The sequence below is a fragment of the Halichoerus grypus genome, chromosome 2 (assembly GCF_964656455.1).
Source record: "Halichoerus grypus chromosome 2, mHalGry1.hap1.1, whole genome shotgun sequence".
In the NCBI taxonomy this organism is placed as follows: domain Eukaryota; kingdom Metazoa; phylum Chordata; class Mammalia; order Carnivora; family Phocidae; genus Halichoerus; species Halichoerus grypus.
Window position 1 is genome coordinate 44,720,841 of NC_135713.1, and position 16,679 is coordinate 44,737,519.

Consider the following 16,679-nt stretch of genomic DNA (forward strand, 5'->3'; position numbering starts at 1 on the left):
GTCCCTCTCAACACCTAATGCAAGAATGTTTAGCTTGAGGACCATTAGGGTTATCCAAAGAAGTTTACCAACAGAATATATATGTATATGGAGAGAGACTTACTATAAGGAATTGGCTCACATGATTATAGAGGCTGAAATGTCCCAAGATCTTCAGGGAGTGGGCAAACCCAGGAGAGCCAATGATGTAAGTTCCAATTTGAAGTCCAACAGGCTCAAGAACCAGGAAGAATTGATGTTTCAGTTCAAGTCTGAAGGCAGGATAAAACTTTTGTCCTGGCCCGAGGCAGTCAGGTAATAGGAGGGCCAGACTTCTGTTCTATTCAGGCCTTTAACTGATTGGATGAGACCCACTCCCAATTCAGTATTACTCTCATTGGGAAACACTCCCAAACACCTTCAAAGATGCACCCAGAAAGTTTGACAAATACCTGGGCATCCCATGGCCCAGCCAAGTTGACACATAAAATTAACCATCACCGGGACTCTCCCAGCCAGTTGCAAACACACCTGATACCAGCCTCTACTGCAGCTCAAACTATAGACCCCAGGAATTAACTTTAGAACAATAGCATCATCAGCTCCTGCCCAGTAAAAGCTGGTTTTTTTCAGAAATACATCACGTGAATTAAACAAGAGGATTTGAACACCTCACTTAAATAAATCACACCTCAATAAAAAAAAGAAGCGGAATGAGGACCATGCTGCTGCCACATTATCTACAGTGAAAACTTCTTGCTTTTCTACAGCTGTTAGAGCAACTGCAGTCTATGGACAAATGCCCACCTGTAAAGTCTAGAGTCCTGAGCTGAAGAACCACTATTAGAGAGGGGGGATTCCCCAAGACCACCCCAGTTTTGATCATTCACTAGAATGCAGGACTCAGCTTATCAGGAATAAGCTAATACTTATTACAGTCTCCTTATTATAGGATACAAAGCAAAACGAGCAAAGGGGAAAGGCACATGGGGCAAAGTCTAGAGGAAACTAGGAGCAAGTTTCCAATAGTCCTCTCCCAGTTGAGTCACATAGGATTGTGCTTAATTCCTCCAGCATCAAATTATGACGTGTGTGAAGTGCTGTCTACCAGGAAGCTCATTAGAGACTCAACACCCAAGGTTTTGACTGGGGGTTGCTCATGTAGACACCCTCTGCCTGGCACAGTCTAAAGTTCCAGACTCCCAGAAGGAAAGCAAGTGTGTAGCATAAACCACATCATTTGTACAAACAGTTTAGGCACAGGGAGAGAATCATTTAGGGAATTATGGGAAACTCTCAAAATTCAACTTTTCAGACAGCAGCCAAGGGTCAATTGTGTAAGCAGACCTCTCTAAGGACAACATTCTTTATTAACCTTTTCCTGCACAGACAGTAAAGAATTCCTACACCCACCCACCAGATCTGCAATGAGAAGAACGGAGAAAAGTAGTCACTTCGGAAAGGATATAGGAAAAATGAAAGGTCACAAAAGGTTAGACAAAGAACTGGACTTACTTCTGCCACAATATAAGGAGCTTGGAGACATGGTGCCCCCAACACAGAAGTCTGTGGAGGGCTGGAGTGGTACCAATTATTTCAATGGTTACAGAGGAAGATGACAGAACTTTTCAGAGAATGTGCCTACTCTGCCAGAACACTGGGACAGAGATCACAAGGTCCTCACTGAGTGACTTAGCATATCCAGAGGTCCTATCCACACCAGTGACCTGCTCCAACAAAAACACCAAGTCTGAATGTTCACTTGGACTACCTGCAGCGCCTTGAGCAGAAGTGAGCCTCCCAGCAGGGATAAGGGAGACAGACAGTTTGCAGAGTTGTAGCAAGGAGAAGGAACACAATTACCAAATACTAGCAATTGAATGAACTGATCTTCAGAATGTTACTATTTAATTATTTATTGCATACAAGTTCTACTGATGTTAAGTAGGGTAGACTTTGCTATTACTAGAGTTCCTTTGGTTTTAATAAAATACTCTCTTTTTATCATTCAGAAAATAAAATGTAAAACTCACCTTTAATTCAAGGAACATTACAAATATATTTTTGCTTTGTTTGGTCATGAGGTTAGAACTGCAAATATGTATCACGTTAGAAGAAAACTGCCCTTAACTCAACAAAATATAAGGGGCACTATGGATCAGAGATCTTGCAGCAGGGGGTTGGCTGGCGGGGGTGGATCTCTGGTAGTATATCACAGCTCTTGCTTGAGGATTGGGGTTTAGGGTATTTAAAAGGTGATTGTTATTATTTCTTAAAGTGACTGCCTGAAAATTCTTGTATCATCTGAGAATAACCGCAAGGACAAAGGAAAATCTAAATGCAAAAATGCCTTGGATGGTGTTGGTAACTCTCCATCTCAGAATGAAGAGATTTTCTATGCTTATGCCCAAGTGGTTTTGCATTTTAGCTAAAGGGACAGTCCCTTTAAACATGTAAATATCTTTCAGAATCCAAAAAAGACTTCAGATACCAACCCCAAGGGAAGATTGAAAAGCAAGATGTGCCCATCTGTTAGCTTAATAGCAAAGTCTTGGAGCCTGGGAGGGCATAAACGGTGTCTTCGAAAGAGTATCTTACTTTTTCTCTCTGATTCTATTACAATAATAATCATCTATTAAGAATTTATTTTTTAAAAGTCTAAGAAGTTGAAATCTGAAGTTAAGGGGAGCCACCATCTTTGTTAGGTTAGACAGGATCTAGGGAATTGCAAAGAAAAAATGAAATTTCTGCCTCAGTCTATGAATGATAAAAGAGTCTGTCCAGAGATGTAATCATCCAATAAATAGTGCTGTGTCCCATACTCATGGGAAAGATCCTCTAAAAGCTTTCATCATTGCAGGTGTCTTGTGTCTTCCTCCATCTTCCTTATCACTAACAAGTGGTAGAAATAGCTGTATTGGGTACCTTTGGGGGGAAATCTTGTTATGTTAAAATGCACTTGATGATTCTATCTATCATAAATCTGAGTGTAGAAACACAAAACACAGAGGAAGGAAACTAGATTGTGTTCCTGCTGAAAAGCAGTGGGTGGGTGCAGAGATGCTGATCATGTTATCTTCATCCTTCAGCTTGGCTGGGGGATGACAGTTTTTCCCATCACCCTCTTGGTTCCCAAACTGTATTAGACATCTTCCTGGCTGTCTGTAATTTCTCCCCCGCACCAGATTTCTGTTCTGCATTAGAGACAAAATGGAGCAAGCCTAGCACACTCTCACACTTTAGAATGATTATGGCCAGAAATCTATTTGATTTCTTACAAAAAAATTTTCAGGGTCAAAGTTAGGGTACAATGTGGGATAGTGTAGTGGTTGTCCAAGTGGGTTCCCCCATACCCCATGGTTCTTTGGAGGTGCTCCAAAGGGGATGAAAGGAAAACTGGCATGGTAGAGCTGGCTATCACCCCTTCTTTAATCAGGGCGACTCCACCCTTATCCCTTATCTGTATGTGTGTGCATGCATGTGTATGTGTGTATGTATATGTGTGTGTACATATGTATCCCTCATACAATTGATTTTTTTAAAGACTGTTGTTAAAAAATACTCTAAAAGTTTGTAAACCATTTATGGAGATGATGAAGTAGTGGACTAGGAATCAAAAGATGAATTTCCTATGTGGCCTCACACAAGTAACTTCACCTCTCTAAACCCGTTTACCCTGTTCAGCTAAATAAAAGTGGTAGCCTTTTGATGTCCAAGTTTCCCTCTAGCTCGGGAAGTTTATGCTGCTTTGATGAAGGAGGGAGCACTCAGAGGGAAGGAGTCAAACTGTCATGAGTGTAGAGAACTCTCCTCGGAAATAAGAGCAGCCGTCAACACCTTCAGAAAAAGTGAATTGCCTTTTCCTATATTCTATCAAATGTAGTATTTGCTGAAATGCTATTCCAAGTCATGTCTGAATCCCCAGACACTTTCTGAGACAGCTGCAGGGCTAGAGAAAACAGTAGTCCATGCCTTGCTCTAAATGTAATGGTTTTTCTTCCCTGAACTCTTTGCTTCACTTCCATGCCCTTCCCCCAATATTGCTGTGCCCAGCATTAGTCCACCTATGTGCAAAAAAGTCCCACATCATCCCAGAACATTTCATAGAGACTATGGGCTGACAGGTGGGATTGATTGGCAGCCAACCCTTTGGAAAGAACCAGCCTATCTGGAAATCATGAATGAAGCCAAGGTATCTTCAACCCATCAGCCACATGTTCCAGAACTTCTCCCTCTCAAACACTTCAAGCACATTTGACAATTGTGTGAGATGCTATGCTAGAAGCCAAGGTTACAGACATGAGGTGCCCCTAGCCTACAGGTAGGCAGAGACCACGCACTCATATATAGTGCTGAGAATTCTGATAGGTGAGGGCAGCAATGTCTTGGACATCACTTTCTACTTAGTAGTAAGTACATAGTAGGTACTCAATAAAGACTTGTAGAATGAACAAATAAACCTATGGGAATGTAGAAGGGAGAGAAATTAGTTTTGACTGGGTTGTGGGTAGAGGAGAAAGCAACTGGAGCTGTACTGCTTATTCATCAGAAGACTCTGATAAGGTATCAAATGCCTGGTGAGATTTGTTGCTGTTCTAAGTAGATATTCATTTTATCAAAATGTTGGAAATTTTTGCCAAAGGAATAAATCTCTAATATTAAAAATCTAAACACAACTGAATGGGGTTTCTGAGGGTTGAATTGTTTAGTGTGTAGGATAGAAAAAGGAACACTGAAATGATTAGCACCAGTTCTAATGTTTACCCCATGATGTACCCCTTTTTCACATTGCCCTCAGCCCTGCCCTCCAGGAATATGCAATAAATGATTTATAATCTAATGCCCCAAACACACTAGTTTAATTGAGAGGTGACAAAACACTTGAATTTCAAAAAATATGATTAATATATTTTAATTTAATCAAACCTTCTTCTCCAATTATAACTAATACTGTTAGGGTTAGGGATCTCCAGATAAAATACTGGACATCCACCAACAGTGTAAAAGCAAGCTGGTACAGCCACTTTGGAGAACAGTATGGAGGTTCCTCAAAAAGCTAAAAATAGAACTACCCTATGACCCAGCAATTGCACTGCTGGGGATTTACCCCAAAGATACAGATGTAGTGAGAAGAAGGGGCACATGCACCCCAATGTTCATAGCAATAATGTCCACAATAGCCAAACTGTGGAAGGAGCCAAGATGCCCTTCAACAGATGAATGGATAAAGATGATGTGGTCCATATATACAATGGAATATTACTCAGCCATCAGAAAGGATGAATACCCACCATTTGCATTGACATGGATGGGACTGGAGGCGATTATGCTAAGTGAAATAAGTCAAGCAGACAAAGTCAATTATCATATGGTTTCACTTATATGTGGAACATAAGGAATAGCATGGAAGACATTAGGAGAAGGAAGGGAAAAATGAAGGGGGGAATCAGAGGGGGAGATGAACCATGAGAGACTATGGACTATGGGAAACAAACTGAGGGTTTCAGAGGGGAGGGGGGAGGGGGGATTGGTTAGCCCGGTGATGGGTATTAAGGAGGGCATGTACTTCATGGAGCACTGGGTGTTATATGCAAACAATGAATTATGGAACACTACATCAAAAACTAATGATGTACTGTATGGTGACTAATAACATAATAAAATTTAAAAAATAAAAAAATAAAAATTTTTTTAAAATACTGGACATCCAGTTAAATTATAACTTCAAACAAATAATGAATACTTTTTTAGTATAAGTATGCCCTAAATACTGCATGGGACATACATAACCTCACATACCAGTTAAATCTGGCAACCCTAGTTGGAGGAAGAATAATTAAGGTGAACAGTAGAGAGCTGTGTCCTTAATAAAAGTTACCACTAATCCCAAAGCTCATGTGTTGACATTGTTCCGTACTTTCCCATATAGTCCCATTTCCTTAGTGCTCCATTAGTACTACAATTATTTTCCCCTCTTCTGGATACTCTTGTGAAATCCTTGACCAAAATGGATTGAATCCAGATAGGCTATTCAAAGGGACAAAGCTCAATAGAATTTGACAAAGATAGCCTGCTCCACCCAGCCTAAAGCCTGGCTCATGATAGTAACTGTCGACCCTGTCACAGTATCTGCAAAGCTTCCCAGCATCCCCTTAACTACTCCTCAGGCCATGGGCCCCTACAAGCCATGCTTATACAACATGACTCCGTCCCCAAGTCACAGTTGCTTGGCCCTTTTCTTTCGGAAATGGAATTGAGAGATTCTAGTTTAGGCAACTCTCTTGAATAGAGGAGATACAAATTCAGGAGCTATGACATGGCTATAAACTGGCATCCTTATGGTCCAAGAAAAAGAGGAAAGTGCTCTTCAGTGTTAATAAAAAAAAATTATAGACAAGAGCAGACAACAAGAAAGGAGAATAAGTCCAAAGACCAAAAGTCTCATTGTCTTCATTCTAGCCCCTTCCTAGGGTCCAGCTACATCGCTGCCTATGATTTCCATGAAAATAACCCACAGCCTTACGGTAAGTTCCCCCTTTTACTTGACATAGTTCAAGTTCTATTAACTGACAGAATCTTAGCTAATACTGCAATTAATTCATTTCTTAACCTGTCTCTTTTCACAAAGGATTTCAGGCACCCATGAATAAAGAACGAATGGTCCTTGTGTTGATTTTAGCCATTCTGACAGGTGTGAGGTGCTCTCTCATTGTAGTTTTGATTTGTATTTTCCTGATGATCAGTGATGTTGAGCATCTTTTTATGAGACTGTTGGTCATCTATATGTCATCTTTGGAAAAATGTCTATTCATATTTTCTGCCCTTTTTTAAATTGGATTACTCATTTTCTGTATGTTGAGTTTTTTAAGTTCTTTATACATTTTGGATACTAATGCTTTATCAGATATGTCGTTTGCAAAAATCAATAATACAAGAAACAACAGGTGTTGGTGAGGGTGTGGAGAAAGGAGAAACCCTCTTACACTGCTGGTGGGAAAGCAAACTGGTGCAGCCACTCTGGAAAACGGTATGGAGGTTCCTCAAAAAGTGAGATTGAGCCCTGCATCGGGCTCCCTGCTCAGTGAGGTGTCTGCTTCTCTCCCTCTTCATCTCCCTCTGCCCCTTCCCCACCTGCATGCACACACTCCCTCTCTCTCTCTCGCTCTCTAAAAGTAAATAAATAAAATCCTTAAAAAAAAAAAAAAAGAACTACCCTACAATTCAGCAATTGCACTACTAGGTATTCACCCAAAGAACACAAAAATATTAATTCAAAGGAATACATGCACCCTAATGTTTATAGCAGCATTATTTACAATAGCCAAATTATGGAAACAGCCTGTGTCCATCGACTGACGAATGGATAAAGAAGATGTGATATATATATTCACACACACACACACAATGGAATATTAGTCAGCCACAAAAAGGAATGAAATTTTGTCATTTGCAATGACATGGATGGAGCTAGAGAGTATAATGTTAAGCAAAATAAGTCAGTCAGAGAAAGACAAATACCATATGATTTCACTCATATGTGGAATTTAAGAAACAAAACAAATGAGCAAAGAGTAAAAAGAGGGAGAGCAAGGCAAACCAAGAAACAAACTCTAACTATAGAGAACAAACTGATAGTTACCAGAGGGGAAATGGGTGGGGGCATGGGTGAAATAGGTGATGTGGATGAAGGAGTGCACTTGTTGTGATGAAAACCAGGTGTTGTATGAAGTGTTGAATCACTATATTGTATACCTGAAACTAATATTATACTGTAAAGAATGGGTGGTCAGATTGATAGACCATAGACAGACTGATTTCTTCCTGAGAGGCAGTCTCTGATGGGCAAAGGAGCTAAACCACCCACCCTTTGCTACTAATCCATCTGTTCATTTTAAATTCTATCGGTTGAGCACCTACTCAGTTTCAGGGTCTATTTTGGGCGCTGGGATTCAGTAGTCAGTAAGATGGCCGAAAGTCTGACCTCCTAAAGCTATATGTGGGCACGCTCATGCCTGCACACGCAACACACACGCCTACACGCACCCACACGTGCGCACACACACAGTGGCAATAATCCAGACTCAGAAGATACGGGGAAGAAAGGAAATTTCAAACCCGAGATGTGTTTCAGAGGAAGAAATGGAAGAAGTTGACCCGCTGAATATATGAAATGAAGAAATAGAGATGAAAAGATGATTCCCATGTCCAGGAGAATGGAGGTGCCACTTTAAACAACAACAGCTAGAAATCGGGAAAGATTCAAACTAATCTTCTGTTATGCTCCATGTACAACACAACTGTTTCTATCACTATCTCCAAATTACCAGCCTTCCTCCACCTCTCAACGGAGCCACGTTCTTCCCAGATATCAAAAAGGTAATTCAAAAGCTACCTCCTCAGATCTAATTAGAAAATCAGAAAGAAGAGATTTATAGGGTTAAAAACCAATAGAATTGACTATAAAAAAAAGAAAAATATATGGAGTTCATAGAAAAAGATAAATATCTCAGTATAAACATCCCAGAAGAAAACTGGACCACATATGGACAAGGAAATATATAATAGCCGGCTGGTAAATTAAAAAGTCTCTTGATCCCTCTAAACATCCCTAAATACATACATACATATATACATACATACGTACATACATACAGTTATTTTTCACCTACCAGATAGGCAAAGTTATAAAAAAAACTCTTCATAGAGAACAGTTCAGCAATACATAACAAAACATTATATATGTTCACTTTGTGACCCAACAATTCCACTTAGAATTATTCCTCAGGAAATAGGAGAGTGGCACTTATAACTATATTATATTCATTGTAGCATAGAAAAAAACAGAAACTGTTCAATATATAAGTTAGAGATTGATCAAATAAACAAGGTATATATCTATGCAATGAAATACTACCCAAAAAGTAATGAGGATAAATCTATATCCATTTACTAGCATGAAAAAGATGTCTATAACTTGCTATATGAAACAAAGCACTTACAAAATAATATCAAAATTGTGGCCCCATTTTTCTCATTTTTGACATATCTCCCTATTTATATGCATATATATGACCAGGAGAAAAAAGCCTATAAGGATGTTCACCACAATATCAACAATACTATTCCCTGGATTGGTTAGATTATAATTGACATTTACTTTCTTTTTTTAAAATGTATTTTCATTTTCTGATTTTTTTTCCAAGAGAAAACTTTTTTTAAGTTTTTTTAAATTTTATTTTATTATGTTATGTTAATCACCATACATTACATCATTAGTTTTTGATGTAGTGTTCCATGATTCATTGTTTGCATCTAACACCCAGTGCTCCATTCAATACATGCCCTCTTTAATACCCATCACCAGGCTAACCCATCCCCCCCACCCCCCTCCCCTCTAGAACCCTCAGTTTGTTTCTCAGAGTCCATAGTCCCTCATGGTTCGTCTCCCCCTCTGATATCCCCCCCTTCATTTTTCCCTTCCTACTATACTTTTTTTCTTTTTTTAACATATAACGTATTATTTGTTTCAGAGGTACAGGTATGTGATTCATCAGTCTTACACAATTCACAGTGCTTAAATAGAAAAAAAAAATAGCTATTAAAAATCATCACTATGGGAGCAAGATGGCGGAGGAGTAGGAGACCTAAATTTTGTCTGGTCCCAGGAATTCAGCTAGATGGGTACCAAACCATTCTGAACACCTACAAACTCAACAGGAGATCGAAGAAAAGAATAGCAGCAACTCTCTGAACAGAAAAGCGACCACTTTCTGGAAGGTAGGACGTGCGAACAAGTGAATCCGAGGCGATATTCGGGAAGATAGACGGCAGGGGAGGGGGCCTCCGACGGCCGCTTCTGGCAAGTGATGGAGCAGCGGAGCACAAAGTCGGAACTTTCAGAAGTCGGCTCCGCTGAGGGACATCGCTCCAGTGGCTAAACGAGGGGTGGAACCCTCGTGGGACAGTGTGGTCTCAGGACCCTCGGGGTCACAGAAAGACTGGGGGTGCCTGAGTGCGGCAGAGCTCCCAGGTATCGGAGCGGGGAAGCCGGCTGCAGAGACGGAGCCGAGGCGCGGGCTCTCAGCTCGGGGTTGTCATAAACCATGATCCGGGGCACAGTCGGGCCACTGCTCCTCCAGCAGGGACCCAACAAGTGGCAGATCTGGGGAGACTCACCTTCCTTCCCCCGGGAGGAGCGGTGCGGGAGCGCACCGCAGGGATCTGCTGGGTTTGGAGACTCCGCACGGGGTCGGGTGCCAGAGATAGAAACGCTCAGTCACAGGCCGGGTGAGCACAGAGTGCGGCCGGAGACCGGGGAGACGGGAGTGACTGACTGCTTTTCTCTGGGGGCTCACTAAGGAGTGGGGCCCCAAGTTCTTGGCTCCTCTGGGGCGGAGATTGGGAGGCCACCATTTTCACTCTCGTCCTCCAAAGCTGTACGGAAAGCTTGCAGGGAACAAAAGCTCCAGAGAGCAAACCCGAGCAGATTACTTAGCCCGGACCAGGCAAGGGCAGGGCAATTCTGCCTCCGGCAAAGACATTTGGGAACCACGGCAACAGGCCCCTCCCCAGAAGATCAGCGAGAACAGCCAGCCAAGACCAAGTTTACCGATCAATGAGAACGGCAGAACTCCAGCGCTAGGGGAATAATGCACATAGAATCCATGGCTTTTTCCCCATGATTCTTTAGTCTTTCAAAGTTAATTTTTTTAATTTTCTTTTTTCTTTTTCTATTTTTTTAAATTTCTCTTTTACCCTTTTTCAACCAACATCTTATCAATCCCTTTTTTAGAAAATCTTTATTTTTCATTTTTAGAGTCATAATCTATCCCTTCATTGTAGTTAACCTTATTTTTTGTATATATATATAAGTTATTCTCTCCTTAAAATTTTGGGATACAGTTTCTTCTAATAGACCAAAATATACCCTAAATCTCTAGGGTATGGCTTTGTTCTAGTCTCCTGCCTGATCACATTCTCTCCCCCTTTTTTTTAAATTTCTCTTCTTTCTTTTTTCAACCAACTTCTTATCAATTCCTTTTATATAATTTTCATCTTTACAGTCATATTCCATCCCTTCATCGTATTTCCTTTTTTTTTTTTTTTTTTTGGTACATATATCAGTTTTTCTTTCTTTAAAATTTTGGGAGGCAGTTTCTTCTAACAGGCCAAAATATGCCCAAAATCTACTGTGTGGCACCAATCTATTCACCAGCCTGATCATATTTGATCATATTCTTTTTTTTTTTTTTTTCTTTCTTTCTTTCTCTTTCTTTTCCACCTGGTTTTGGGTCTCTTCTGATTTGTTTAGTGTATATTTTTCTGGGGTCGTTGTTACCCTGTTAGCATTTTGTTCTCTCATTCATCTATTCTCCTTTGGATAAGATGACAAGACAGAAAAAATCACCTCAAAAAAAAGAACAAGAAGCAGTACCGACTGCCAGAGACCTAATCAATACAGACATTAGTAAGATGTTGGAACTAGAGTTCAGAATGACAATTATAAAGATACTAGCTGGGCTTGAAAAAAGCATGGAAGATACTAGAGAAACCCTTTCTGGAGAAATAAAAGAACTAAAATCTAACCAAGTCAAAATCAAAAAGGCTATTAATGTGGTGCAATCAAAAATGGAGGCTCTAACTGCTAGGATAAATGAGGCAGGAGAGAGAATTAGTGATATAGAAGACCAAATGATGGAGAATAAAGAAGCTGAGGAAAAGGGAGATAACCAACTACTGGATCAAGAGGGCAGAATTCGAGAGATAAGTGATACCATAAGATGAAACAATATTAGAATAATTGGGATCCCAGAAGAAGAAGAAAGAAAGAGAGGGGCAGAAGGTATATTGGAGCAAATTATGGCAGAGAACTTCCTAATTTGGGGAAAGAAACAGGCATCAAAATCCAGGAGGCACAGAGAACCCCCTCAAAATCAACAAAAATAGGTCAACACCCTGACATCTATTAGTAAAACTTACAAGTCTCAGAGACAGAGAAAATCCTGAAAGCAGCTCAGGACAAGAGGTCTGTAACCTACAATGGCAGAAACATTAGATTGGCAGGAGACCTATCCACAGAGATTTGGCAGGCCAGAAGGGACTGGCATGATATATTCAAAGAACTAAATGAGAAAAATATGCAGCCAAGAATACTATATCCAGCTAGGCTGTCATTGAAAATAGAAGGAGAGATAAAAAGCTTCCAGGACAAACAAAAACTAAAAGAATTTGCAAACACCAAACCAGCCCTATAAGAAATATTGAAAGGAGTCCTCTAAGCAAAGAGAGATCCTAAAAGTAACACAGACTAGAAAGGAATAGAGAAAATATACAGTAACAGTCACTTTACAGGCAATACAATGGCACTAAATTCATATCTTTCGATAGTTACCCTGAATGTAAATGGGCTAAATGCCCCAATCAAAAGACACAGGGTATAAGATTGGATAAAAAAACAAGACCCATCAATGGGCTGCCTGCAAAAGACTCATTTTAGACCCAAAGACACCTCCAGATTGAAAGTGAGGGGGTGGAAAACAATTTATCATGCTAATGGACATCAAAAGAAAGCTGGGGTGGCAATCCTTATATCAGACAAATTAGATTTTAAACCAAAGACTATAATAAGAGATGAGGAAGGACACTATATCATACTTAAAGGTCTATCCAACAAGAAGATCTAACAATTGTAAATATCTATGCCCCTAACATGGGAGCAGCCAATTATATAACAGCCAATTAATAACAAAAGCAAAGCAGCCAATTAATAACAAAAGCAAAGAAACACATCGACAACAATACCATAATAGTAGGGGACTTTAACACCCCCATCACTGAAATGGACAGATCATCTAAGCAAAAGATCAACAAGGAAATAAAGCCTTTAAATGACACACTGGACCAAATGGACTTCACAGGTATATTCAGAACATTCCATCCCAGAGCAACAGAATAAACATTCTTCTCTAGTGCCCATGGAACATTCCCCAGAATAGACCACATCCTAGGTCACAAATCGGGTCTCAACCGGTACCAAAAGATTGGGATCATTCCCTGCATATTTTTTTACCACAATGCTTTGAAATTAGAACTCAATCACAAGAGGAAAGTCAGAAAGAACTCAAATACATGGAGGCTAAAGAGCATCCTACTAAAGAATGAATGGGTCAACCAGGAAATTAAAGAATTTTAAAAATTCATGGAAACGAAAATGAAAACACAACTGTTCAAAATCTTTGGGATGCAGCAAAGGCAGTTCTAAGAGGAAAGTATATAGCAATACAAGCCTTTCTCAAGAAGCAAGAAAGGCCTCAAATACACAACCTAACCCTACACCTAAAGGAGCTGGAGAAAGAACAGCAAATAAAGCCTAAACCCAGCAGGAGAAGAGAAATAATAAAGATCAGAGCAGAAATCAATGAAATAGAAACCAAAAGAACAGTAGAACAGATCAATGAAACTAGGAGCTGGTTCTTTGAAAGAATTAATAAGATTGATAAACCCCTGGCCAGACTTATCAAAAAGAAAAGAGAAATGACCCATATAAATAAAATCATGAATGAAAGAGGAGAGATCACAACCAATGCTAAAGAAATACAAACAATTATAAGAACATATTATGAGCAACTATATGCCAGCAAATTAGATAATGTGGAAGAAATGGATGCATTCCTAGAGATGTATAAAGTACCAAAACTGAACCAGGAAGAAATGAAAAACCTGAACAGACCCATAACCACTAAGGAAATTGAAGCAATAATCAAAAATCTCCGAACAAACAAGAGCCCAGGGCCAGATGGCTTCCCAGGGGAATCCTACCAAACATTTAAAGAATTCATACCTATTCTTCTGAAACTGTTCCAAAAAATAGAAATGAAAGGAAAACTTCCGAACTCATTTTATGAAGCCAGCATTACCTTGATCCCCAAATCAGACAAAGACCCCATCAAAAAGGAGAATTACAGACCAATATCCTTGATGAACTTGGATGCAAAAATTCTCACCAAAATACTAGCCAATAGGATCCAACAGTACAGTAAAAGGATTATTCACCATGACCAAGCTGGATTTATTCCTGGGCTGCAAGTTTGGTTCAACATCCGCAAATCAATCAATGGGATACAATACATTAATAAAAGAACAAGAACCACATGATCCTCTCAATAGATGCAGAAAAAGCATTTGACAAAGTACAGCATCCTTTCTTGATTAAAACTCTTCACAGTGTAGGGATAGAAGACACACACCTCAATATCATAAAAGCCATCTATGAAAAACCCACAGCAAATATCATTCTCAATGGGGAAAAACTGAGAGCTTTTCCCCTAAGGTCAGGAACATGGCAGGGATGTCCACTATCACCACTGCTATTCAACATAGTACTAGAAGTCCTAGCCTCAGCAATCAGACAACAACAATAAAAGGCATCTGAATCGGCAAAGAAGTCAAACTCTCGCTCCTTGCAGATGATATGATACTTTATGTGGAAAACCCAAAAGACTCCACCCCAAAACTACTAGAACTCATACAGGAATTCAGCAAAGTGGCAGGATATAAAATCAATGCACAGAAATCAGTGGCATTTCTATACACCAACAAGACAGAAGAAAGAGAAATTAAGGAGTCAATCCCATTTACAATTGCACCCAAAACCATAAGATACCTAGGAATAAATCTAACCAAAGAGGCAAAGAATCTGTACTCAGAAAACTATAGAATACTCATGAAAGAAATTGAGGAAGACAGAGAGAAATGGAAAAACGTTCCATGCTCATGGATTGGAAGAACTAATATTGTGAAAATGTCTATGCTACCTAGAGCAATCTATACATTTAATGCAATCCCTATCAAAATACTATAACCTTTTTTCAAAGAAATGGAACAAATAATCCTAAAATTTGTATGGAACCAGAAAAGACCCTGAATAGCCAGAGGAATGTTGAAAAAGAAAAGCAAAGCTGGTAGCATCACAATTATGGACTTCAAGCTCTATTACAAAGCTGTCATCATCAAGACAGTATGGTACTGGCACAAAAACAGACACATAGATCAATGGAACAGAATAGAGAGCCCAGAAATGGACCCTCAACTCTATGGTCAACTAATCTTTGACAAAGCAGGAAAGAATGTCCAATGGAAAAAAGACAGTCTCTTCAACAAATGGTGCTGGGAAAATTGATCAGCCACATGCAGAAGAATGAAACTGGACCATTTCCTTACACCACATACCAAAATAGACAGGAGTCCATCAAAATCCTAGAGAAGAACACAGGCAGCAACCTCTTCCTTCGACCTCAGCCACAGCAACTTCTTCCTAGAAACATCACCAAAGGCAAGGGAAACAAGGGCAAAAATGAGCTATTGGGACCTCATCAAGATAAAAAGCTTTTGCACAGCAAAGGAAACAGTCAACAAAACCAAAAGACAACCGACAGAATGGGAGAAGACATTTGCAAATGACATATCAGATAAAGGGCTAGTATCCAAAATCTATAAAGAACTTATCAAACTCAACACCCAGAGAACAAATAATCCAATCAAGAAATGGGCAGAAGACATGAACAGACATTTTTCCAAAGAAGACATCCAAATGGCCAACAGACACATGAAAAAGTGCTCGACATCACTCAGCATCAGGAAAATCCAAATCAAAACCTCAATGAGATACCACCTCACACCAGTCAGCATGGCTAAAATTAACAAGTCAGGAAACGACAGATGTTGGCAAGGATGTGGAGAAAGGGGAACCTTCCTACACTGTTGGTGGGAATACAAGCTGGTGCAGCCACTCTGGAAAACAGCATAGAGGTTCCTCAAAAAGTTGAAAATAGAGCTACCCTACAACCCAGCAATTACACTACTAGGTATTTACCCCAAAGATACAAATGTAGTGATCCGAAGGGGTATGTGCACCCGATGTTTATAGCAGCAATGTCCACAATAGCCAAACTATGGAGAGAGCCAAGATGTCCATCAACAGATGAATGGATAAAGAAGATGTAGTATATATATACAATGGAATATTATGCAGCCATCAAAAAAAAAAAAAAAAACGAAATCTTGCCATTTGCAACGACGTGGATGGAATTAGAGGGTATTATGCTAAGTGAAATAAGTCAATCAGAGAAAGACAAGTATCATATGATCTCACTGATATGAGGAATTCTTAATCTCCGGAAACAAACTGAGGGTTGCTGGAGTGGTGGGGGGTGGGAGGGATGGGGTGCCTGGGTGATGACATTGGGGAGGGTATGTGCTATGGTGAGCGTAGTGAATTGTGTTAAGACTGATGAATCACAGACCCGTACCTCTGAAACAAATAATACATTATATGTTAAAAAAAAAAAGAAGAAGAAGAAGAAGATAGTAGGAAGGGAAAAATGAAGGGGGGGAAATCGGAGGGGGAGACAAACCATGAGAGACTATGGACTCTGAGAAACAAACTGAGGGTTTTAGAGGGGAGGGGGTGGGGGGATGGGTTAGCCCAGTGATGGGTATTAAGGAGGGCACGTACTGAATGGAGCACTGGGTGTTATACACGAACAATGAATCATGGAACACTACATCAAAAACTAATGATGTAATGTATGGTGACGAACATAATAAAATAAAATTTTTAAAAATTGTCACTATATAAAGAGCTCATTCAATAATAAGAAAACAGCATAACTTCAAAAAAATAATTGGCCAAAGGGTGTCAG

At 39.8% G+C, this 16,679-nt stretch overlaps 1 long non-coding RNA gene across 14 annotated transcripts in view; it reads right to left on the reverse strand.

The window, feature by feature from the left end:
• LOC144381083 (uncharacterized) overlaps positions 1–16,679 on the reverse strand; it is a 912,868-nt gene that overhangs the window by 325,157 nt on the left and 571,032 nt on the right. The window contains exon 3 of one of the 14 annotated variants that reach the window (XR_013445574.1): positions 11,218–11,247. The exons of the other annotated variants lie outside the window; for them this stretch is intronic. This is a non-coding gene — a long non-coding RNA (uncharacterized LOC144381083). Of the gene's footprint in view, positions 1–11,217; positions 11,248–16,679 lie in introns of those variants that run through there. 14 annotated transcript variants of the gene reach the window in all.